Source organism: Phyllobates terribilis, unplaced genomic scaffold (genome assembly GCF_046119375.1).
Source record: "Phyllobates terribilis strain yellow unplaced genomic scaffold, ASM4611937v1 Scaffold_2__4_contigs__length_985480577, whole genome shotgun sequence".
Classification (NCBI taxonomy): Eukaryota; Metazoa; Chordata; class Amphibia; order Anura; family Dendrobatidae; genus Phyllobates; species Phyllobates terribilis.
The window spans coordinates 639,567,578-639,591,043 of NW_027362762.1; the positions used below are offsets into that span (position 1 = coordinate 639,567,578).

The following is a 23,466-nucleotide window of genomic DNA, read 5'->3' on the forward strand; positions in this document are numbered from 1 at the left end:
ATTCATGTAGGTAGACTCTCCGGTAATTTCTACCTTCTACCTTCTTCCCATGGTGCACAAGAGTACAACAAAGCCCCTCGGAAGGCCGATTGTCTCCAGTTTGGGAAGTTTATGTGAGAAGGTGGGGGCTTATCTAGATTTTTTCTTGCAGCCGATTGTTTCTACCTTGCCCTCTTACATCAGGGATTCCTCCCACTTCATTGACGCCTGTCGCATTTCTCTTCCGGATTCAGCACTTATCGTTACCTGTTATATAGAATCCCTATATTTCAATATCGATCCCCGGGATGGGATAAAGGCACTTATCCATTTTATGGACAAACTGGACGAACAAGATCATATGCATAACTCCTTTGTGCTTGATCTGTTGAGCTTTGTGCTTCATCACAATTACTTCTCATTTGATCATCAATTTTATCACCATGTCTCCGGCGTGGCCATGGGCGCACGATGCCTATCTAATCATGTATTGTCTCCTGATGAAACCTCAGTTTTGCAAAGAGGTCTCATTTTTTCAACTACTCAAAGAGTTTGACAAATTTTCCTTGATTAAAGATCTTTACGTGTTTTGTAAAAGACTGGTATTTCAGACTGTTTTCAGGAAGCCAGACATCACTCTGAACCTGCCAGAAGAGGATCGTCAGGTCTTTAATGATCTTCTTCAACTCCTACAGGAAAATGAAAATATGCCAGGTAGGAAATATGCCTTGTAAGAGAACCTTCCCGCACAAGGCCAGATCCACTGTCCCTACTTCTTTTTTTCTGGTGCCTGCGATAAAGATCTTCTTTGAATTGGTCAAAAGGGACATTATGAACATGCCAGTACGTTTTTCCCCTCTGTACAACCTCACTGCTGATGAGAGGAAGGCCTTGTGGTCCCTTCAAAATAACAACAGCTTCCTCTTCAAGGAGGCTGATGAGGGGGGCAATGTTGTCCTCTGGCCGGTCGACCTTTATTTAGAGGAAGCACAGAGGCAACTTGGCAACTAAAGTATTTACCAGGAGATTTCAGGGATTTCAAGGATTGCTAAATCGGGCCTGTGATCTTGGCATCATTACTTCGGGTGAAAAGAAATTCATGTGGGTAGACTCTCTGGTTATTTCCACTTTCTACCTTCTTCCCAAGGTGCACAAGAGTACAACAAAGACCCACGGAAGACCGATTATCTCCAGTTTCGGGAGTTTATGTGAGAAGGCGGGGGCTTATGTCGATTTTTTTCTTGCAGCGGATTGTTTCTATCCTGCCCTCTTACATCAGGAGTTCCCTCACTTCATTGATGCCTGTCGCAGCATTTCTCTATCGGATTCAGCACTTATTGATACCAGTGATAAAGAATCCCTATATTCCAATATCAATCCCCGGAATGGGATAAAGGCACTTACCCATTTTAATGGACGTATGCATAACAAGATCCTACGCATAACTCCTTTGTGATTGATCTGTTGAGCTTTGTGCTTCATCAACATTACTTCTTATTTGATCGTCAATTTTATCACCAGGTCTCTGGCGTGGCCGTTGGCGTACTATGCGCACCAGTGTATGCAAATATTTTTCGTGGGAGGAGAGCGTGGTGTATCATTCAAGCAAATTCCAACAGTATGTACCAAATTGGCATTGTTATTTTGACAATTTATTTTTTGTCTGGTCGGACACGGAAGCAGAATGCTTGCGCTTTATAGAGGAACTTAATCGTAATGATTTGAACATTTTTCTTACTTACTCTCTTTCATCTAACACAGCTACCTTTCTGGACCTTAGGATTTCCGTTTCAGATGCTCGACTAATTATGGATCTATATTGGAAACCTACTTCAACTAATAGCTTACTTCAATATGGCAGTAAGAACGGCATACTCACTGGACAGTTTATCGGGGTTCGCCGGAAGTGCACCCGAGATGAGGAGATGAGGATTTCCGTATACAGGCAAAGGGCTTTGACACTAAGATTTGAACTGAGAGGCTACCCCAAACGGATAATATCTACAGCCTTTCAGAGGGCAAAGAGGTGTAATCAGGACTCATTTTTGGTGCCTTAGATCCGTGTACAAGACTCCAGGCCAAGATTCGTCATGGACTATAATACTGGTTGGGGACCAGGTGAGGCACATTTTGAAACAACATTGGCCTGTCCGCACACTGGATGCACAGGCATCTCCCGTTGTAAGTCCAGAGCCGCTGGTGGCAGCCAGAAGGGCACCGGACTTATACGACATATTGTCTACCAGTCATTTTATAAGACAAACGTCCAGACTGAAAGGAGGCATAATTTTGAAGGGTTCCTTCCCATGTGTAATATTTGCCGCTTTATGTGTTGCACGAGGAAAGAGTTTTTGAACCACTTTAACCAACAGTGGTTCCCCCTTAGGTCTTACATCAATTGTAAGACGAGGAATGTTGTTTACGCCATAGTCTGCCCTTGCTCGAAAGTTTATGTGCGTCAGACATCCCAGGAACTGAGGAGGAGGGCATAAAAACATTAAACATCTATCAACAATACATTTGGCATCCTCTGACCTTGAAAAAGGAAAAACATTGACCCCTAGAGCTTCATATTTTCTTACGGTGCATAGGGGAAGGACCAATGACATTTAATTTTTTGGTTTACAGAGAATCCAGATGAATAACAGAAGAAGCAATAGTCAGAAACAATAGCTACGTTCCAAGTCGAGATGGATATGTCTTCTACAATTGGTTGCTCCTAATGGACTGAATGAGGAACTATTATATACAGGGCTCCTCGGCTGATCGTGGGGTCTTCTTTTCGCCATGGTATTTAATTCCGACTATCCAATTGCATACTTCGGTTTTGGACATTTTTCTATGGACATTGATTCTTCTCCTTTCTTTCTTGTAGGATGCTACTGGATACATCTGGAGTGGCATATGTGTTTTTCTCTCTAGGATGCACATCCCGACTTTGGGGCTCAACACATAGTTAGCTACATGCTGTCCTTTGTGTAGTATTGATTGTATTGTAGATTGGACCATTGTCCGACATAGTGATCATATGGGGAGCGGTATCTACTAAGATCCATGAGCATCGTGCCCATAATATCGCCGCTGGGTGCCATGCTGGCTTTGGGTATCAGGTTTGGGACATGTGTGCCCATGTGCACCTGGACACAAATGTCCCGTTTCACATGGTTTCAACTCTTCACATGGTTTCAAGTTGGTCCTTCCAGGTCTGTGGTCCTAGTATGGTATCCTCTCTCCTTATGGCTGACTATGTTCAGCACAATGAGCATGCCATTGGTGGTTAGCTTACCAGCATAGGGGGCTTCTTTAGGGTCATATACCTTCTGGTTTACTTATGCGGTTCTTCCTTATTCCCCCTTCTCTTTGATCATTTGGTTGGATTACTCACTCTGCAGTTATTGCATTTATAGTCTATCATATGCCCTCTCATATGAACATCTATATTTATTGATCTGCAATTGCCATATGATCATTGAGAGATTTTTTTTTTATTCTGGTATGGTTTGACTTCATGATATGTGTACATGCTTTCCCAGACGGACGAACTGGGTAATTCCATTGTGTTGATAAGCACTAATGGTTCTCAAATATTTCATTTTGAGGTCTTTCTGTTTTTAAATTTTTTTAATGTTTGTGCGCAGTGATTTTACTAATAAAATTATTGTTTTTTTATTTTGGTGTGCATAGCCTTCCCTTTGCATTGGTCTTTCCTCTCCCTTGTTGCATGATTTTGTATCCAATGCAGGCTATAGCACCCACGTCCTAATCTATATATGGTATTTTGGTGCACTCCAATTTATTTGCCTTTACATATAAAATAACCGCTGTCATTAACCCCGCAGCGTTTCGTCTTGACCTACCTCAGGCCCTTAAGATCCATAATGTTTTTCACAGGTCTCTGCTCAAGAAATATGTAGAACCTCTTGAGTCCTCTCCCCTACCGCCCACCCCAGTCATGGTCGATGGTAATTTGGAGTTTCAGATTTCGAGGATTGTAGATTCTCGTCTCCAGCATCATTCCCTACAGTACTTAGTGCACTGGAAGGGTTATGGTCCAGAGGAAAGGATGTGGGTTTCAGCATCAAAGGTGAATTCCTCCAGGTTGGTTTGTGCATTCCACACCTCTTATCCTGAGAAACCTGGTCCTGAGTGTCTGGAGGCCACTCGTAAAAGGGGGGTACTGTCACGGGTGTGTCAGTGTGTATTAGACAGTCGCTCTGGATCTGGCTGTAGTCACTGTGCTTGGCATTGCAGACACCTTCTTAATTCTTTCTTTAAGACCCAGCGACGACCTCCCTCCTGCTGCTAATTGACACACTCTTGCATGGGAGTTAAAAACACTCAATTTGCTCCAGGAAATCGTCGGTGATACTTTTATATACCTTTTTGCAAGCTTGGAGCACTAGCTGTTGGCTGGCTTCTTCTATGGTGCCCTTGGAGGACAGTTGGCGTTACTCCTCTGCTCAAGCTTAGTTAATCCGCTTTGTTTGTCTACCTTTTTGTCTTTAGTTTGTAGTAAAGCCTGACCAGTGCTCACCCCTCCCCTCCCTATCTAGGGCCAAGCTCTAGGGACATACAGGGTTTAGGGCCCTGCTCGGCGATAGGTGTGGAACCTATATAGGAATGGTAGGGTAGGTAGGGTGTTATTAGATCTGCCTAGGGGTCTCCACTCCCCCTTTCCCTAGTGTTTGGGCTTCCTCCTCCTCTTCCCTTCGTGTTGCACTTATTCTTTCTCACACCTTGCGTGACAAACACCATCTCACTGTGACTACTTCAGACTATTCCTTCAACACTAAACCAGGAAGTTGAAAATTATCACCAGCAAATCACTAATGCAAGGTGTGAACATATATACCTGAGAACAGGAGTGGCCAACAAAGAACAGTTGAGACAATTCTGGATGTAAAGCTCCAGGAGACAGACAGAACTGATTAACCCTTGCAACAGCACGGTAAGGAAGATCTGCACTGCTAAAAGGAAAGTGAAGCAGATCTAATAAGTACAGGGGTTTGTGTAACCAGACACCGCAGTCTTCTGGTCCCACTCTCTCCCGTGACACCCGTAGTCTTGAATTATTAGAAATTGCTAGAATATGTATAGTACTGTTCCAGTTGCTAGTAGCCTCCTCAGACATTTTGTTGACCCTAAACTACCCATTTTATACAGGTTTGAAAGGGTATAATGAATTTGCTGTAAATATATATATACAGTTATATGAAAAAGTTTGGGCACCCCTATTAATCTTAAGCTTATTGTTTTATAAAAATTGGTGTTTTTGCAACAGCTATTTCAGTTTGATATATGTAATAACTGTTGGACACAGTAATGTTTCTGCCTTGAAATGAGGTTTATTGTACTAACAGAAAATGTGCAATCTGCATTCAAACAAAATTTGAAAGGTGCATAAGTATGGGCACCTCACCAGAAAAGTGAAATTAATATTTAGTAGATCCTCCTTTTGCAAAAATAACAGCCTCTAGTCGTTTCCTGTAGATTTTAATGAGTTCCTGGATCCTGGATGAAGGTATTTTTGACCATTCCTCTTTAAAAAACAATTCCAGTTCAGTTAAGTTTGCTGGTCGCCGAGCATGGACAGCCCTCTTCAAATGATCCCACAGATGTTCAATGATATTCAGGTCTGGGGACTGGGATGGCCATTCCAGAACATTGTAGTTGTTCCTCTGCATGAATGCCTGAGTAGATTTGGAGCGGTGTTTTGGATCATTGTCTTGCTGAAAGATCCATCCCCTGCGTAACTTCAACTTTATCACTGATTCTTGAACATTATTGTCAAGAATCTGCTGATACTGAGTGGAATCCATGCGTCCCTCAACTTTAACAAGATTCCCAGTGCCGGCATTGGCCACACAGCCCCACCAAATTTTACTGTGGGTAGCAAGTGTTTTTCTTGGAATGCTGTGTTTTTTTGCCGCCATGCATAACGCCTTTTTGTATGACCAAACAACTCAATCTTGGTTTCATCAGTCCACAGGACCTTCTTCCAAAAAGAAATTGGCTCCTCCAAATGTGCTTTTGCATACCTCAGCCAACTCTTTTTGTGGCGTGCTTGCAGAAACGGCTTCTTTCGTATCACTCTCCCATACAGCTTCTCCTTGTGCAAAGTGCGTTGTATAGTTGACGGATGCACAGTGACACCATCTGCAGCAAGTTGATGCTGCAGCTCTCTGGAGGTGGTCTGAGGATTGTCCTTGACTGATCTCACCATTCTTCTTCTCTGCCTTTCTGATGTTTTTCTTGGCCTGCCACTTCTGGCCTTAACAAGAACTGTCCCTGTGTTCTTCCATTTCCTTACAATGTTCCTCACAGTGGAAACTGACAGGTTAAATCTCTGAGACAGCTTTTTGTATCCTTCCCCTGAACAACTATGTTGAATAATCTTTGTTTTCAGATCATTTGACAGTTGTTTTGAGGAGCCCATGATGCCACTCTTCAGAGGAGATTCAAACAGGAGAACAACTTGCAAGTGGCCACTTTAAGTAGCTTTTCTCATGATTGCATACACCTGGCTATGAAGTTCAAAGCTCAATGAGGTTACAAAACCAAAAAAAGTGCTTTAGTAAGTCAGTAAAAAGTAGGTAGGAGTATTTAAAACAAGAAAATGATAAGGGTGCCCATACTTATGCACCTGTCAAATTTTGTTTGAATGCAGATTGCACATTTTCTGTTAGTACAATAAACCTCATTTCAAGGCAGAAATATTACTGTGTCCAACAGTTATTACATATATCAAACTGAAATAGCTGTTGCAAAAACACCAATTTTCATAAAACATTAAGCTTAATATTAATAGGGGTGCCCAAACTTTTTCATATAACTGTATATAACTGTAATATATATATATATATATATATATATATATATATATATATATATATATATATATATAAATGCACCAACTTACAGTGGGTATGGAAACCATTCAGACCCCTTTAAATTTTCACTCTTTGTTTCATTGTAGCCATTTGGTAAATTCTAAAAAGTTCATTCTTGACTGAGAAAAAAACAGAAATGTAGAAATCTTTGCAAATTTATTAAAAAAGAAAAACTGAAATATCACATGGTCACACAGGTGCTTCTACTCAATACTGAGCAAAGGGTCTGAATACTTATGACCATGTGATATTTCAGTTTTTCTTTTTTAATAAATTTGCAAAAATTTCTACATTTCTGTTTTTTTTCCAGTCAAGATGTGGTGCAGAGTCTACTTTAATGAGAAAAAAAATGAACTTTTTAGAATTTACCAAATGGCTGCAATGAAACCAAGATTGAAAAATTTAAAGGGGTCTGAATACTTTCCATACCCACTGTACAAGTGGATAACTCAAACCAGCAAGAATAATAATACAATCTTCATAATCAATTTCAGGAATATTATCATTCCACTTCTACCAAACCTTCTTAGATGGCCATAGAAACTAAACAATGGTTTTGTAATATTTGCATCCTGAGCCAGATCCTCTAGAAGAGTAAGGCTTTTCCTGCCCCACGTGTACACTCCTTGGACGGACCCTTATCTTTCCCTGTGACTGCCTAGTGACCTTTGGTATGTACATCACTACCATACTATGAATGATTAGAGATTGGAATTGGAGGTAGTAAAGGGCAGTAGTCACTAATAGGTGCAATCATTTAGCCGAATTATTAATGAATATGGATATGTTGCGTTTTAAATTGCGCAATTGAGGATCTGTCGTTAAGTTGTGTCATGTGGGGTGGGATATTTTATACTTCGCATATTTTGCACACATTACCCCCTTGTCTGTTGTATGCATATTTATAATAAACTTATGAATTTAATATGTTTATAATTTGAGGCTCTGGTTTCGTCTTTTTTTCTCTTTTTTTGTTTTAGAAGAGTAAGGTGTAGGGAGATGATGAGCCCTCCAAACTGTGTCCCAATTGCATTTCTAAGTTGATAATCGCAGAGGGATGAATGGTCTGGAAGGCCAGATTACAATTGTAATTTCTGAAATGTATAGAGCATACCATCATTTTTGATGTCACAAAGAAAAAAATCCCATGTGTTTTCCTGAACTGAATGCCACCAATGCCTCTATGAACAGGAACATGTGGGTTTAGCCATAATTTTGTATGGAGCGACCGTTCAGCTTCATTTTCGGGAGTAAGGCAGAGAGCCGTCTGTCATACATTTAGGGTTACATGGGATCAGGGTTATCCAGGATACTAGACATTGCGCCTCTCAATAGAAATCCCCTCAGTGTTTGTTCCAGATCTATTATCTCATTTCTAGGCAAACCCCTGGGTTATACTCAGATGAAGTCAGCCACCAATGCGGATAGACCAGCTGGCTTGACGAATGGTAGCAGTTAAACAAGGAAGCGGAAACCCTCACTCCCAGTCTCTCATGAGGTTCAAAGAATCTGGTTTTGTTTTGGAGGGGAATACACTAGGGATGGGAACCAACCAATAATATTTTGTGATGCTTTTTATGAAAGGCTGTAAATAAGCTTTTAAAACAACAAAGCTGGAAAATGAAAAATATATAGAAAATTTTGAAGCATCTTCATTTTCTACCAATGTACCAATGTTTCATTCTTTCTACCAATGTTAGATCAAGAGTGCCCAGTGGGTGGTGGCTTTTTTTCTAGACCCAACAAGAGTTTTAATTTTCCTCAAAGAATTGATTGATCTGTCTACTTACTTTAATGTTTAGGTATGTAGTCTGTTCAGCCGACTGTAGTGGAGCCACAGCTTTTTTGATTGAATATAATCTTTTATTAGCATAATAAATAAGTTAACGGACAGTGTACAGTGCCACAGCCCAGTACACACAGAATTCTGCATCATATGTACATAGCATAAGGATACGACTCACTAACTAGACACATCACACCCTTATGCTACACAAAACACTCAATCTGAAAGAAAAAGCATGTCAATCAATACAGTACGACCAACCGTGATAGGGAGTGGGGAGTGGGAAAGAGGGGATAGGGAGGGGAAAATCACAGGCCCGAAGCTTTATTGAAAGACAAGACACATAAGGGGAAAGGGGGGGGGAGGGGTTTAGCCCTCATCCTCGTCCTCTGGACCGTCCACGATGGAATAGTCTCTGAGCAGGCTGTGGATTAGCCTGCGGCAGTCCTGGATGGTCATCCTCTCCTTCCTCAAGATGAGCCGGTTCCTGGTGACCCAAACAGCGTCCTTGAAGCAGTTCATAAGGCGCCAAGCCTCCTGGATGGCTCCGATGGTATGAACCCCAGGGAAGAGTCACAGAATGGTGCGATAGGCTCGCCTTGGGGACAGAGTTCCTCAGGTCGTTCTCAAGGGCAGTCAACAGGCGCTGTGCAAATCGGCAATCTCAAAAAGTGTGCAAAGATGTTTCCTCCACGAAGGGGCACCTTGAGCAGTACCGGGCCTTGCACAGGTTCTGGGCATGCATGAAGGACCAGACGGGCAGTCCGCCCTGAATCGCCATCCACGACAAGTCCTTGTGTCCGTTGGTCAGCCTGTCAGATGACACATTTGTCCACACAGTCTCCAGTGTGTCCTGGTGAAGTCCTGTGATGTTCTCTACGTCATCCTTGGCTCTGATGAGCTTGTGGATAGTTTTGGGCTTCCACAAGTCGGGCTTGAGTCCCTCCAGTTCGTGTTCCCCCACAAATCGAACAACGTCTCCGTAGAACCATGGCGTCGTCCAGTTGTAGGGGAAGGAGCTGTCCCACTTGTCCCAGCCGAGTCGCCTCCAAAGAGGAAGCATGAAGAAGCGAGACATGGACCTGCCCGCGGAGCCATTCTTGACTTGCAAAGTCAGGCAGACCCAATCACACACAAAAGAGGACCGCAGGAGGGTGGGGATATACGGAACGCCCTTCCCACCCTTGCGTGGCTCCTTGTGCATGACGGCCCACCTGACTCTGTCCATCTTGGAACCCAAGACAAAGTGAAACACCATCCTGGTAATGGCCCTGCACACGGTGACGTGTGGGGGCCAGGCCTGCGCCGTGTACTGCAACACGGGCAGAACCTCGTTACGCAGGACGAGTGCCTTACCCTCACAAGTGAGGTGTCTGAGGCTCCAAAGTCCAATCCGTTGATTCACCTTGGCCAAGCGTTCTTGCCAGGACTTGACGGCCGCTCCTTCCTTCCTGAACCAGACTCCCAGCACCTTGAGGAAATCCGGTTGGATTTTGAAGGAGAAGGGGGTGGAGGAGGCCGGCTGCCAATCCCCGAAGAGCATGGCTTCCGACTTCCCGCAGTTGACTTTGGCCCCTGAAGCCCGGCCGAACCTCTCACACGTCTGTACGAGGGCTTCGCCTGAACCACGATCAGCGCAGAAGACGGTGACGTCGTCCATGTAGAGCGAGCACTTGACCTCGTGTCGTCCCGGACACTGTGCGGTGATCCCTCTGATCTCTCCATTCTGTCGGATAGCCTCTGCGAAGAGTTCTATAACACAAACCAAAAGAAGAGGTGATAGAGGGCAGCCTTGTCTGACCCCAGAGAGAACAGCGAAGGGGTCAGTCTTCCAATCGTTCACCAACACCGAGCTGTGGATGTCAAAATACATGAGACGGACATACGAACAAAACATGTTACCCAAACCTAACCGGTGCTGAGCTCGGTCCATGAACTCGTGGGAAACCCGGTCGAAGGCCTTCTCTTGATCCAAGGAGACCAGGGCAGGGTGTGTGCAGCGGACCTTGATGTACTCGACCGTCTCCAGCATGAGAGCGAGGCTGTCTGCGATGCGACGTCCAGGGATGCTCCAGGTCTGGTCTGGGTGGATGATCAGTCTGATGACCGTCTTCAGTTGTGTCGCCAACGTCTTGGCCAGCATCTTGTAGTCCACGTTGAGCAGAGTGATGGGACGCCAATTCCTCAGGTCGCACCTCTCTCCCTTCCACTTGTACAGGATCGTGACCATTCCTTCCCTCAATGACGGAGGCATTCTACCCTCCACCACCATCTCCTCGTACAGGTCCAACAGGTCTGGACAGATGAGGTGTCCCAGCGCTACATAGAGCTCCGCTGGAAGCCCAACACTGCCCGGGGTCATGCCGGTCCTAAAGGATTTAGCGGCAGAGAGCAATTCGCCCACCGTCAGAGGTTTGTCCAAGGCTGCCGTGCCTGCAGGATCAAGATGGTTAGTAATACCTGACAGGAACTTATCAGCAGCGTCGGGGTCGGTAGTCTTGTGGGATTAGAGTTTGCTGTAGAAGTCGCTGACGACCCACATCACGTCCTCCTTCCCACGTCGCATGTTTCCGCTTTCGTCTCCCAGCTTGTTCAGGGGCGTGTGGTCGGCATGGAGTTTCTTTAAAAAGAATGAGTTACATTTCTCACCCTTCTCCAGATTCTCCACCTTGGAACGAAAGACGATTCGCTTGAACTCCTCCTCAAAGTGCCTTTTCAGGCTCTTCTTGGCCTCCTCCAGCTCCTCCCTCACGTCCCAGCCGCAGTGAAGGAGGTCCTGCAGCGACCACAGTTCGCGCTGCAGCCCTATGAAGTCCCTCCTCTTCTCACACGCCTGTTGTCGACCCATGGCCTGAAAAAAACAGCGAAACTCAAGTTTAACATACTCACACCAATCAGAGACTGTTTGGAAGCTACCCTTGTAGGACCGCCACATTGCGTAGGCTGCTCTCAGCTCCTCCATGACTTCAGCCTGAGCCAGAAGAGCGCAATTCAGCTTCCAGGAGCCGGGGCCGGATGGAAACCCGTCGCCGAAGACACCTTGTAAGTGAATGGCTCTGTGGTCGGAGAAGAAGCAGGGGACCATCGAGTGCCTACTCTGCCTGACTGCCTGAGAGGTGAACATGAAGTCAATCCTGGAGCGGAGCGAGCCATCGGGTCGGCTCCACGAATAGTTCGTGGAGCCTCTCCTCATGGAGCCCACCACGTCTTGAAGAGAGGCCTCGGTTATCATCTCGATGAGCAGCTTGGACGTGATGTCCAACTTGGCAGATGTGTCGGAACTACGACTGTCCTCCTCGATGGGGCAGTTGAAATCACCGGCCATCACTAAGGTCCTGGTGGTGGCAAGCTGAAGCCGCAGGGTCTGGAAAAGCTCGAAACGCTCATTCCTCAGTGGGGACGCATACTCGTTGATGAACCTGACTGGTTCTCCCACCCAGTTGCCGTCTACGACAAGAGCCCTGCCGCAGACGAGCTCCTGGATGGACTCAAGAGTGAATGCGCCCCCCCGATCAGAATTGCGACCCCCTCAGACTTGCAGTCACCCCCACTGGACCAGTAGGATGGACCGTGGGACCACTCCCTGGCCAGATGTTTGAAGGACCTAGAGGAGGGAAGGGAACACTCCTGCAACATATAAACATCACACAACTGGGAAGTAAGAAAGGCGTAAACAGTCTGACGTCTGAACTTGTCCTTGATGCTCCTGACATTAATGGAAAATAAGTTAATATTAGCCATCATGTAGGGAAAAAGGAAAAAGTTAGCGCAGGCAATACACCTTAGTTACTACTTCAGTCGGGTGGTCCCTCGTCGGTGTTGACTGCTGGTGACGGGATCACCAGTAGGCCCTCTTCCTCCATCTGGTCGAGCAGCGCGGCCTCGATCTTGCCGACCACCAGTTCCTCCTCTTCTGTCTCGGCCATGTGCTCCATCTCTTCTGGCTCAGGGAGGGTGTCCTCCTTTTTGCCTATGATATCCAGAATCTTATTTTTGGAGGATTCAGTAGCAGGGCTGTCCTCCACCTTCCTCTTTCCCTGGGTTGGACCTGGGGAGACAAGAAGGGGAAAATCCTCCTCGGAATAGATAGCAGCGGGTGGAGGAAAGGTTAATTCCACTGCTACCATGGTCTGGGAAGGGAGAGAGGCTGCCGGGGCAGGAGAAAGGACACCTGCTGAGGAGTAGGGGAAGGAGGAAGAGGAAGTGGAATCCTCAGCAGGGGTGGCCGGGGTGGGGGGAGACTGGACGAGGGTGGCAGGGAGAGGGATCAGGAGAGGGGCGACAGAACTCTTACCCTCCTTTGACTTCTTCTTTTCCTTCTGCTTTGGGGCTGCTGGGACCGTTGCTGGGGCTTTGCGGCTACCGACTCCTTGCCCGCTTTGGCCTTGGTGGTCTCGGCCTTGGCCGCTGGGGCCTTGGTCGTTGCGTCCTTGACCTTCACAGGCCTGGTCGTCGGGGCCTTGTCCTCCGTAGCTGGGGTTGTCGCAACAACCGATGCCCAGGATCTCTCACGCTTGGGGCAATCCTTGTACAGATGAGCCGCCAGCCCACATTGGTTGCAGGACGTCTTCTTCGGGCAGTCCTTCGAGCTGTGTCCCGTCACTCGACAAATCCTGCAGGTGTCCTCCTTGCAGTTCTTCATCTCGTGGCCGTTCCTGCCGCATCTCCTGCAGTTCCGCAGCATGTCTGGGTAATAGATGACGCCATAGGAGTTGCCCAGGGAGAATGTCAGGGGCAGGTGCCGAAGACCATCCGAGTAAGCCAGGCCCCTGTGGAGTCTAACGGTCACCGATCACTTATCTGTCCAGAAGCAGAGTCCATTCAGGATGTGAGAGGGTTCCTTCACAACCAAACAGAAGCGTCTTAGGAAGGTACAGATGTCTTTGCCTGGGGTGTGCGGGTTGTGCATGGAGACCATGATCCTCCTCTCATCCCTCTGGATAGGTCAGCTACCTGTAAAGGCAGAGAAAGAAGTATCCGGTCCTTTTGCGCTTACCATTTCCCAGAACCTCCTGCAAGTGTTCACCGTGGTGAAGGTGATGAAGAAGATCCCCGTCAAGAAGGTCATCCAGAGGGTGTCCGACCTGGAGAAGCCTCAATCCAGCAGCATCTTCTGGCAGAACACGTCCGAGGACATGTCCGGTACCCTCCAATCCACTTCCTTCACCTTCGGGGCCACTGTCTGCCGCATCAAGGGCTCCAGGGCTGGAGCTTCGTGGCAGGGCTTCTGGGGTCCTTTCTGCTGGCCAGTCATGGAGGCAGAGTCCTTGGGGGTAGAATTGGCTCCTGGCTGGTCCCTCCTGGCGGTCCCCTGCTCCAGGCTCTTCTTTTTGGCCTTCCTCGCTAAGCTCGCCATGGCTTTCCTCCTGCAGTTACTTCTTGGAGCTGGATCTGGAACTCTTCCTGGAAGGGGTGGAGCTATGTAGATTCTTCTCCCGTCATTTTCTGGACAAATTCCCCAAAAGGTCTTTTCTCGCTGATTTTCTTCCTCGAAGATTCCTCAGGACAGCCCGATTCTTCTGCGAGTCTTCGTCTTCTTCTGGATTCCTTAGAGCTTCTTCCTCCGACCGATATCCACCTTCCTTCTTCGATGTCTCCTTCCGAGTTCGATCGCTCTCGTCAAGTGTAGATCGTAGCTCTTGTGTTCTTAAAAGAACAGATACTACACTTGATCTTAGCCAAAAGGCCGAGAAGCGTAGTGGAGCCGCAGCTGGTATATTCGCTGCTACGATGCCCAAAGTAAAAAGGTGATTCGTCTCCCAATTAACCTTGATATCCAAATATGTCCCAAATACATTAGATATAAAGAGGATTTTGTGTAAGGATGTCTCTGGATCTTACACAAATAACAGTATTATTTGAATACAGCACTATAGGTTCCTCCCACTGAACAAATTTAAAGCCAGTAAGGAAAAGCAAATCTAGATTATCTGTGGTTTAATGATAACAGCAAACAATACAAGGGAGAAGAGGAGTACCTCTACTTACTTAGAACTTAGGGGAGGTATGGTTGTTACTCCTATCGCTAGCCACTGAATAATTGTTTAGTATTTGCATTTAAAGAGAACCTGTCGCCATGAAATTTCAGTGCAATCTGCAGACACCATGTTATAGAGTGGGAGAGCTGAGTAGATTGGTATATAGTTTTGTGAGAAAAGATTCAGTATAACCTGTAGTTTAATCATTTAACTCTCTGCTCTTTCTAGAATTTACATCCAGTGGGCGTTCCTACCAGTGACTGACAAGATGTTTCTCTCTGCACACTTATACAAAGAAAATTGTCAGTCACTGATAGGACAGCCCACTGGGCCAAAAATCCCAGAAAGAGCAGAGTTAAATTATTAAAACAAAGGTTACCAACGGGAAACAATTCTCCTTGCGGAGAGTTCCATGTTAAGCATGTCAAGGTGAGGAGACTTTTAAGCCGCAATGCTCCTCTGGGAAATATGCAAATTTTCTCTTCAGAGAGGAAGAGGATTAAAATTCTAGTGCCACCTATAGGAAGTAGCAATTCTAAAAGTCAATATCGACCCTTTAACAAGCCTTGTTATATGACTTAGGATAAAAGCCAGACCCATAATCTCAGTTTGCAGACACTGTGTTTCAGGGTACTGCTCCTTGTCAGTGCAAAGTGTGAGATATGGTTTGGCAGGGTGAGAGGCATCAGACCGGTATCCAAGGGGTAACGTTTCTCCTTGCGGAGAGTGACATGTTTAGCATGTCAAGGTGAGGAGACTTTTAAGCCTCAATGCTCCTCTGGGAAATATGCAAATTTAAGTACCCCGAAACACATTGTCTGCAAATTGAGATTATGGTTCAGGCGTTTTTTTAAAACCTTGTTTTTATTGAATAGAAAAAATGTACATACATCAATGCAAATGCTACTCAAAGCATATATACTGGTGACAAGGATTAACCAAAGCCTACTAACATTTGCATGCCATGTTGTTATAAGATGGTAAGTAGCAAAATACCTATTGTGGGCACAATTACATTGATTTAAAAAGAAAATGAACCAAAAACTGGGAGGTGGGAGGGAAGGAGGGGAAAGGAGGATATATCTGAAACAGGTACATCTTTGTATATTGATCACCCAACATGGGTGTGTAACCTTAGACTCTCTTTGAGAGTTATGCAAGACCCACCGACACCAGAGCAGACTTCCAACACCTAGAAATGACTCTAAGCAGCAGTTCTCCCAAAAATTTTTCTATATAGGCGCTTCTCCCAGTAGTAGTTGCTCTTGATACTATGCTTTTGGTTGAAAACAGGTTCTAATATCATCCTGAATTTGTTGTGGAAGCAGGGAGATGAAACTTTCCCAAGTTTCAAAAAAGGACGGCACCCTTCCCTCTTTATGCAAGGAGGCCTCAGCCCAATCCATCTGAAGCAGAAACAACAGTTTGTATAGAAAGATCTTGAAAGGAGGAGCTTAGTTGCGTACCTGCAGAATCGCCCTAGTACCGGCTGCTGCCACTAAATGTAGTAGTTTACGGGCTCCTGGAGAGCATGCGAATTTATCTTGTTTTAAGTATGCAAAGATGGCCCATAGAGGCTCATCAGGAGAAAATGTGTCACCCCAGGCCTGGATGCCACAAACAAAGGCTGTGTCTGAGAGCAGGAGGGAGGTTCCCTGGTCAGGGACCATTAGCAAGCAGCACCTCCTGTCCCAGGCCAGTAGGGGGAGCAGGCTGCCCCTATAAAAGCTGGAACTGAGGGCAGGGTTAGAGAGACCAGGACCCACTTCTGAAGCATCCAGAAGGGTTCCCAGAGGAGAGGGACAGGTCAGCAGCAGCTGAGGAATCCGGGAGGCAGAGGAGGAACAGCAAGCCAGGGACAGAGGCGACGAGAGCCGGTCCTGGCTGAGAGAGAACTACACAACCGGACACTGGGGTCCGAGGCTGTCAGGGTTGCAAGCCCGGCAGCAGATAACCAACCCGCGAGGGATTCCAGGTCCCTTGGCCTGAGAAGCCTGGAGGCTCCGCCACACAGAGGGACCGGTACAGCACGGTGAAGCAACAGGTACCTAAGGCCCGAGTCGCAAGCCATACGGGCATAGTACACGGCCAGCTCAGGGACGTGGGCTATCATACCACGAAAAGGGGAATAGTCAGTAAGGGCAGAGAGAACGGTAGGCCTACCCACTCACCCTGACCAGTGGGGCTCGCCCGAATGCTCTCAGACACCCAGGCCCATTCCTACCCTGTACTCCTGTTTGGTCATTAGTACTAACTACAATAAAGACCCTGGACTGTTTGAAGCAGACTCTGAACCCTTATTATTGCGGCCTGCACCATCACCCCCAGCATCCTATTTCACTGCCCTGAGGCTACACTCTTCCCGTGGGGAGTTATTCTATCCCTGTGCTGCATACCAACATCAGCCTCAGCGGTCTGCCTTGCAGCGGCGGTCATCCCTGACCGCAATCCACGGGTGGCGTAGTCGGACATTCAAAACCCTACAAATAGACTGCCACAGCATTTAGTCTGACCACCCTGAGCCACGGGATCGGGTTGCCACTACTACCCCCAACACTACACTGAAGCCCGGTTCTGAGTGCCCCACGGCCCAGGGGGTGAGTCAAAAAGTTTGTCAGATCCATGGTGGTGAATTGTCACACTCTGACCCAAAATGGCTGAATGACCGTGCATGTCCACAAGCAATGGAACAAATTGGCTTCAGGGGGGTGGCACTTAAAACACATGGAGGTTGTGCACAGCCCCATTCTATGACTTTTTGTGGAGTTAAATAGGATCTATGACACATTTTCAGTCTCATTTCTAGAAAGCGAGCTGAAGGGAAGAATTTGTGGACTTGATCTAGAACTTTAAGAATAGTGCTACAGGACAAGGTAGAGTCCTCAATCTGCCACTTTGTTAGTGGAAATTGGGATTGTTCATAATCCAGGGCAACATGGATGAATTTGTAATTGGTGGCTATTTGGCCAGACGAAGAATTAGATTTAGTAAACCATCTCAGCAGGCATGGTCTCCACTCCTGCTCAGGAAGATGTGCTAGTATCTTTGTTACGTAATTCTTGCTTTGTAGATATTGGAAAGAAGGAATTATAACGGTACGGTATTTAGGCTGCATCTTCTCTGTTGAGTACATATAGTGCTCCTCTAAGTGGATCAAGTGTTTAATAGATGTTATACCATGAGATTCCCACCGATAAAAGACAGGGTGCGAATGTCCATTTTGAAAATGAGGGTTACCAAGAAGTTGGTTGAGCGACTCCTGGGCAGAGAACCGAAATTGTCGGCGTATTTTCTGCCATGCCTTCCATGTAGACACCAGGAGTGGATTTGCTCTTATCTCATCCAACAACTCAGTATAAGGGAGGTGTAAGAGAGCAAGAAGAGCCAGCCCCAGTGTGAGATAGCACTCCAGGCCATATTGAGCGTAGTAGTATGTCCCTCCCAGCCAGTCCACCACCACCCGGAATAGGGATGCTAGGTTATAGTTTCTAATATTAGGGAAGTTTATCCCCCCATTTTTCCTTAGCTGTTGGAGTAATTTAAAGGCTATACACAGCTTTTTTCCCTCCAAGATAAATGAGTGGTATAAATAGTTGATCTGTTTCTCCTCTTTAGGAGCTAGATAGTGTGGTATAGCGACAAGCTTGGCTGTATGCGTAGGTACAACACAAGATTCAGTCTCTTTAAATTTTTGGGTTCGTTTATTTAGTAGGCATAAAGTACCCGGTAGTCCATAAAGAAAACACAGCCTTATTCGGCAAAAGAGACAAAATACAAAAACTTGCAGCACAGTTCGTATCTCTGCCAAGGTCTGGCCACTCATAAGTCAACACACAAAGGTTCAGCACACCCTGTGCTAACTCCTTCCTGGAGCAAAATTTCCCTAGGTATTGAACACACCTGGGCAATTTAAAGCCCAGACACTCCCCTGATTGGGAGGTAGGGTGGATAACGTCCCGCCCAGCACTTTCGTTATCCACTAAAAACATTCCCTTGTAAATGTAAACCTATTAACTCTCTCTGCACCGAATGTGCATGAGAAACTTGAATGTTTTCACATCACTGAGTTTAAGAGTCTCAGCGACACATACTTCCCTTCTGACGCACTACCAGTAACTCTGTCACATATTCCCCCCCTCTGCTCAAAACAGGGGGTTTTGGCACCTTCACTCACTAGACAGGGAAGTCTGGACAGGGCATCGGCATTAGCATGCAGTTTCCCGGACCTGTGCTCTACCAAAAAACTAAAGTCCTGGAGGGCCAGGACCCACCTGGTCACCAGGGCATTTTTCCCCATCCGTTCCCTCATCCATCTCAGAGGGGCATGGTCTGATACCAGTCTGAATTTGCAGCCTAATAGGTAGTACCTAATGGTATCAACCTCCCACTTGGCGGCCAGGCACTCCTTTTCCACGATTGCATAGTTCTTTTCACAGGCCAAGAGTTTTCTGCTCAGGTACAGAATAGAGTGTTCCTCCCCATTTACCTCCTGCTATAAGACGGCTCCTATGCTGACGTCTGAGGCATCCGTCTGGAGCACAAACTCTTTACGGAAGTCAGGTGCTATCAGGATCGGCTGGTTATATAGAGCGTGTTTCAGCTTTCAATCCGGTCCTGCATTTGGGCAACATGCTCGATGACACTCCGGTGGGGTGTAACCTCTGCTTCAAAGGTCTCCTTTGCTATGTCCAGAAGTCCCCGGGGGTGTCGTCTGTAAAGCAGTTCAAACGGCTAGAACCCTGTAGAGCTCTGGGGAACTTCCCTAATGGAGAACAGTATGTATGGCATCGGGCAATCCCAGTCTCGCCCATCCTTCTCCACAACTTTCCTTAACATCGACTTTAAGGTCTTGTTGAAACGTTCTACCAGTCCGTCTGTCTGCGGGTGGTACACAGACGTTCGGAGTTGAGTAACTGGGAGGGCTTTACACAATTCTCTCATCGCCTTTGACATAAACGGAGTTCCCTGGTCCATCAGGATTTTCTTAGGCAGACCTGTCCGAAAGAAAATATGTACCAGCTCTCTGGCGATACTTCTGGCGGAGGAATTTCTTAATGGCACCGCTTCCAGATATCGCGTTCCATAGTCCAACACAACCAGAATGTATTGGTGATCCCGGGTGGACTTTACCAGGGGCCTGACAAGGTCCATGGCGATCAGGTCAAATGGGACCTCTATGATAGGTAGCGGGACTAGGGGGCTCCGGAAATGGGACACGGGGGCCGTTAGCTGAGAGGTGGGACATGACCGGCAGTAGCTCACAATCTCCCGGTGAAATCCAGGCCAGTAGAACCTCTGTAGGACCCGCTCCCGAGTCTTATCTACCCCTAGATGCCCACCCAAGATGTGAGAATGGGCCAGGCCTAACACTCTACGCCTATAGGGTCCCGACACTACCAGCTGCTCTATTAATTCCCAATTTGGGTTAATGACCCTGTAAAGAAGCTCCCCATTAAGTGCAAAATATGGGAACCTGGTGTCAGCCCCCGGCTCCTGAGCAACCCCATTGATCACAGACAGATTGTCAAATGAATAATTCAGCGTGAGATCCTGCATCTGCGCAGTACAAAAGTTCCCCCCAGACACCCCAAAGTCTGGAACCTCTTCTTCCGGGGTTACCACCTCATCTTCGTCCCCTGCAAGGGCACACAGCAGGAAGTCATCTGCCTCTGACTGTGAGGGTGATGCCTCATAGTGTGAGCGGCTCCCGGTTGAGACACTTGGCACCCCCGCTATCCACCACAAGTCCCAGAACAGACTGAAGTCCCACCCTATTATCACTGGGTGGAGCGGGATCCCTAACCACCCCCACCTCATGGGACTCAGCACCACAGTCAGTGTGTATTGTTACTCTGGCAATAGGGTAATCCTTTGCATCCCCGTGTATGCACCGCACACCCACGTTTCTCCTGAGGATCAACTGGTGTGGGAGTGTGGCCCTTATGAGAGTCACCAAGCTCCCTGAGCCCCGGAGTCCTGCCACCAGTACCCCATTAACAGTCACTAGACACGACTGTGGCCCTTCACGGGGCTGATAGTCTACACTGCAGGAGGGGTAGGCATAGTAGGAGCAGCGACGTCCCAGGCTACAGTCCATCTGTTGAGAGGTCAGAGGGCAGCGGGCAGCTACATGACCTGGGCCGTGACACCGCCAACAAATAATCTCTCCCGAGGAGACTTTGGGCACCACCTCCCCCGCCCCTTTGGACATTGGACACTCCACCCCATTTTGGGCCTTCGCCCCCAACTGGGACCCCCAGTAGAGAGTGGGCTGTTTTCCCACAGAACTTTCAACCCCCTGGTACCTCTCAACCAGTCTGACCAGTTCATCAACATTCAAGAGATCGCCCTGGGCAACCCAAGTCTGTACGGACCTCGATAAGGAGTGCACGAACCGATCCATCACGACTCACTCTATGATCTGTGCCGGGGTAGAAGATTCTAGCTGCAGTCATTTTTGCACCAGGTGCAAGAGGTCAAACGTTTGGGAGCGCGGTGGTTTCTTGAGGTGATACGCCCAACGATGGACGCGCTGCGACTTGACAGTCATTGTTACCCCCAAGCATGCCAAAATTTCAGTCTTAAGCTTGGCATACTCCTTGGCGTCCTGTAAGGCCAAGTCATAATACGCCTTCTGGGGTTCCCCCGTCAGGTATGGAGCCAACACCTCTGCCCATTGCTCTGGTGGAAGCCTCTCCCTCTCGGTGACCCTCTCGAACACCGTTAGAAAAGCCTCCGCGTCATCACCCGGAGTCATTTTCTGCAGCGCTCCCCTTACCGCCTTTCGGACCGCAAAGTCATCCACTGACCTTGTCGTTGGAGCTGTTGCCGAGCCAAGGATCGCCTCTGCAAGCAAATCGATCTGCTGTTGCGCCATCTGCTGTTGCTGTAGCATCTGCTGGTGTTGCGCTTGCTGCTGCTGGTGCTGCACTTGTTGCGCCTGCAACAGATGCTTAAGGAGTGTAACATCCTTGGCGGCGTGCTTGCATAGTGCACCACCTCCCACTATGCAAGACCGCAATCTTACCTGTCAGTCCAGCCTGCAAATCTTGCTCCAGTTCATGCTGTGTGCATGTCTCTTGACTGACTGCTTAGGGCGGCGGCCCGGTTACTTCCTGATTCTTACAGCTGCTGTGAGCGCACCCCTAATGCATCTCCAGCCTATTGCTGTGAGTCACTGGATATTTAAACCCCTTCCACCCAGTAGGAGGTGCCTGAGCAACACTAACATTCAGTGTGCTCCTTGACTCTGAAGTTGCCAGGTCCAGTTCTGCTTCTTGTCTGTTTCCGCCATCTCTGGGGGCTGCATACCCAGACCTGTTATCTGTGACTTCTTGTCCGTTTACGCTATCTGTGGTGGCTGTATACCCAGACTCGTTCTTGTATCTCTTTGCAGTAGCAGTTCCTGTCGGAACTGTATCCTAGCCTGTTACCTGTTTGTCTCTATGTCCGTACCTTCCCTTTTCCTGCAGTATCTGAACCTGCACCTAACTCCAACTTGTTGTCTCTGTACTTCTGTTTGTGAGTTTGTGTCCACTCGCTACTTCATAGGAAGTACCTTGTGTGTATCTGGTTCTGCTTGTCCCTTTTCCCTTCCTCCATATCTTCCTGTATTTTGCAGTCTGTTCCATGTGAACAGAGCCCTGTCCTCTCTGCCTTGTCCACCGCACCTGCGGTTTCGCTCCACTCTGTCTTGCCCACCGCTCCGGCGGCTTCCCTCTGCTCTGCCTTACCCACCGCTCCGGCGGCTTCTCTCTGCTTTGACTCACCCACCGCTCCGGTGGCTTATCTCTGCTCTGCCTTGTCCTCCGCTCCGGCGGTTTCGCTTTACTCTGCTTGTCTACTGCATCTGCGCCTCTGTACCTGTCTCCCAGTCTGTACTGGACCCTATCCAGCCTGCGCTCCAACCTGCTAGTACCTCCCGGTCTGCACTCCAGCCGTGCTTGCCAGTATCTCCCTGTCTGCATACCAGCCGTGCTTGCCAGTGCCCACCTGTCTGCATACCAGCCATGCTTGCCAGTGCCCACCTGTCTGCATACCAGCCGTGCTTGCCAGTGCCTACCCGTCTGCATACCAGCCGTACTTGCCAGTACCCACCTGTCTGCATATCAGCCGTACTTTCCAGTACCCACCTGCCTGTATGCCAGTCTAACCTGCCTGTTCCTGCATTCCCCAGTGTGGGTCAACAACTGTGACCGGGGTCTGACCTGGAGTCGCACCTGGTCCCTATGCTCGGTTCCTCCTTGGTCCACAGAGTCGACTAAGCTGCCGTGCGACCTTGGTCGGATCGGGTTAATACTTAGTTATGCCCCTCCAGGCACTCCTCGGTTCATGGTACAGTGGGATCACTAGTCACGCTCACGCCAGTCAGTCCGGGCACGAGAGTAACAGTTTGCTCAGGCCATGGTTCCCGTTGAGCCTCACGGCCTTTCACTCTCAGAGACATTTTTATTCCTTGTCTGGCGAATACGTGCACCAAGAAAAAATTTTTTCTCAAGCTATGGCCCAGGCGATTTATGCACCAGCCCAAATGGATCTATCAGCACTCGTTCCTGCAGATCCACCACGATACTATGAGGATCCAAAATGAAGCCGTGCATTTGTGGAGCAATGCATGCTGCATTTCAAGTTCTATGCTCACTATTTCCCTACTGATCGGGTTAAAGTAGCATTCATGATGTCCAACATAGCGGGTGATGCCTTGAAATGGATCACCCCCCCTATGGGAAGCATGGGATCCTATAATCTTTGACCTGCAGGCCTTCCTGGTGGCCTTTCTAATGGTCTTCGATGACCCTAATACTGAAGCCTCTGCTAAAGCTTCCCTTCCCAA

At 47.6% G+C, this 23,466-nt stretch overlaps 2 pseudogenes; both read right to left on the reverse strand.

The window, feature by feature from the left end:
- Nucleotides 1-518: 518 nt before the first annotated feature.
- LOC141246662 (uncharacterized) lies at nt 519-14,011 on the reverse strand (annotated as a pseudogene).
- Nucleotides 14,012-14,275: 264 nt separating this feature from the next.
- Nucleotides 14,276-14,353, reverse strand: LOC141255857 (U2 spliceosomal RNA; annotated as a pseudogene).
- Nucleotides 14,354-23,466: the final 9,113 nt, after the last annotated feature.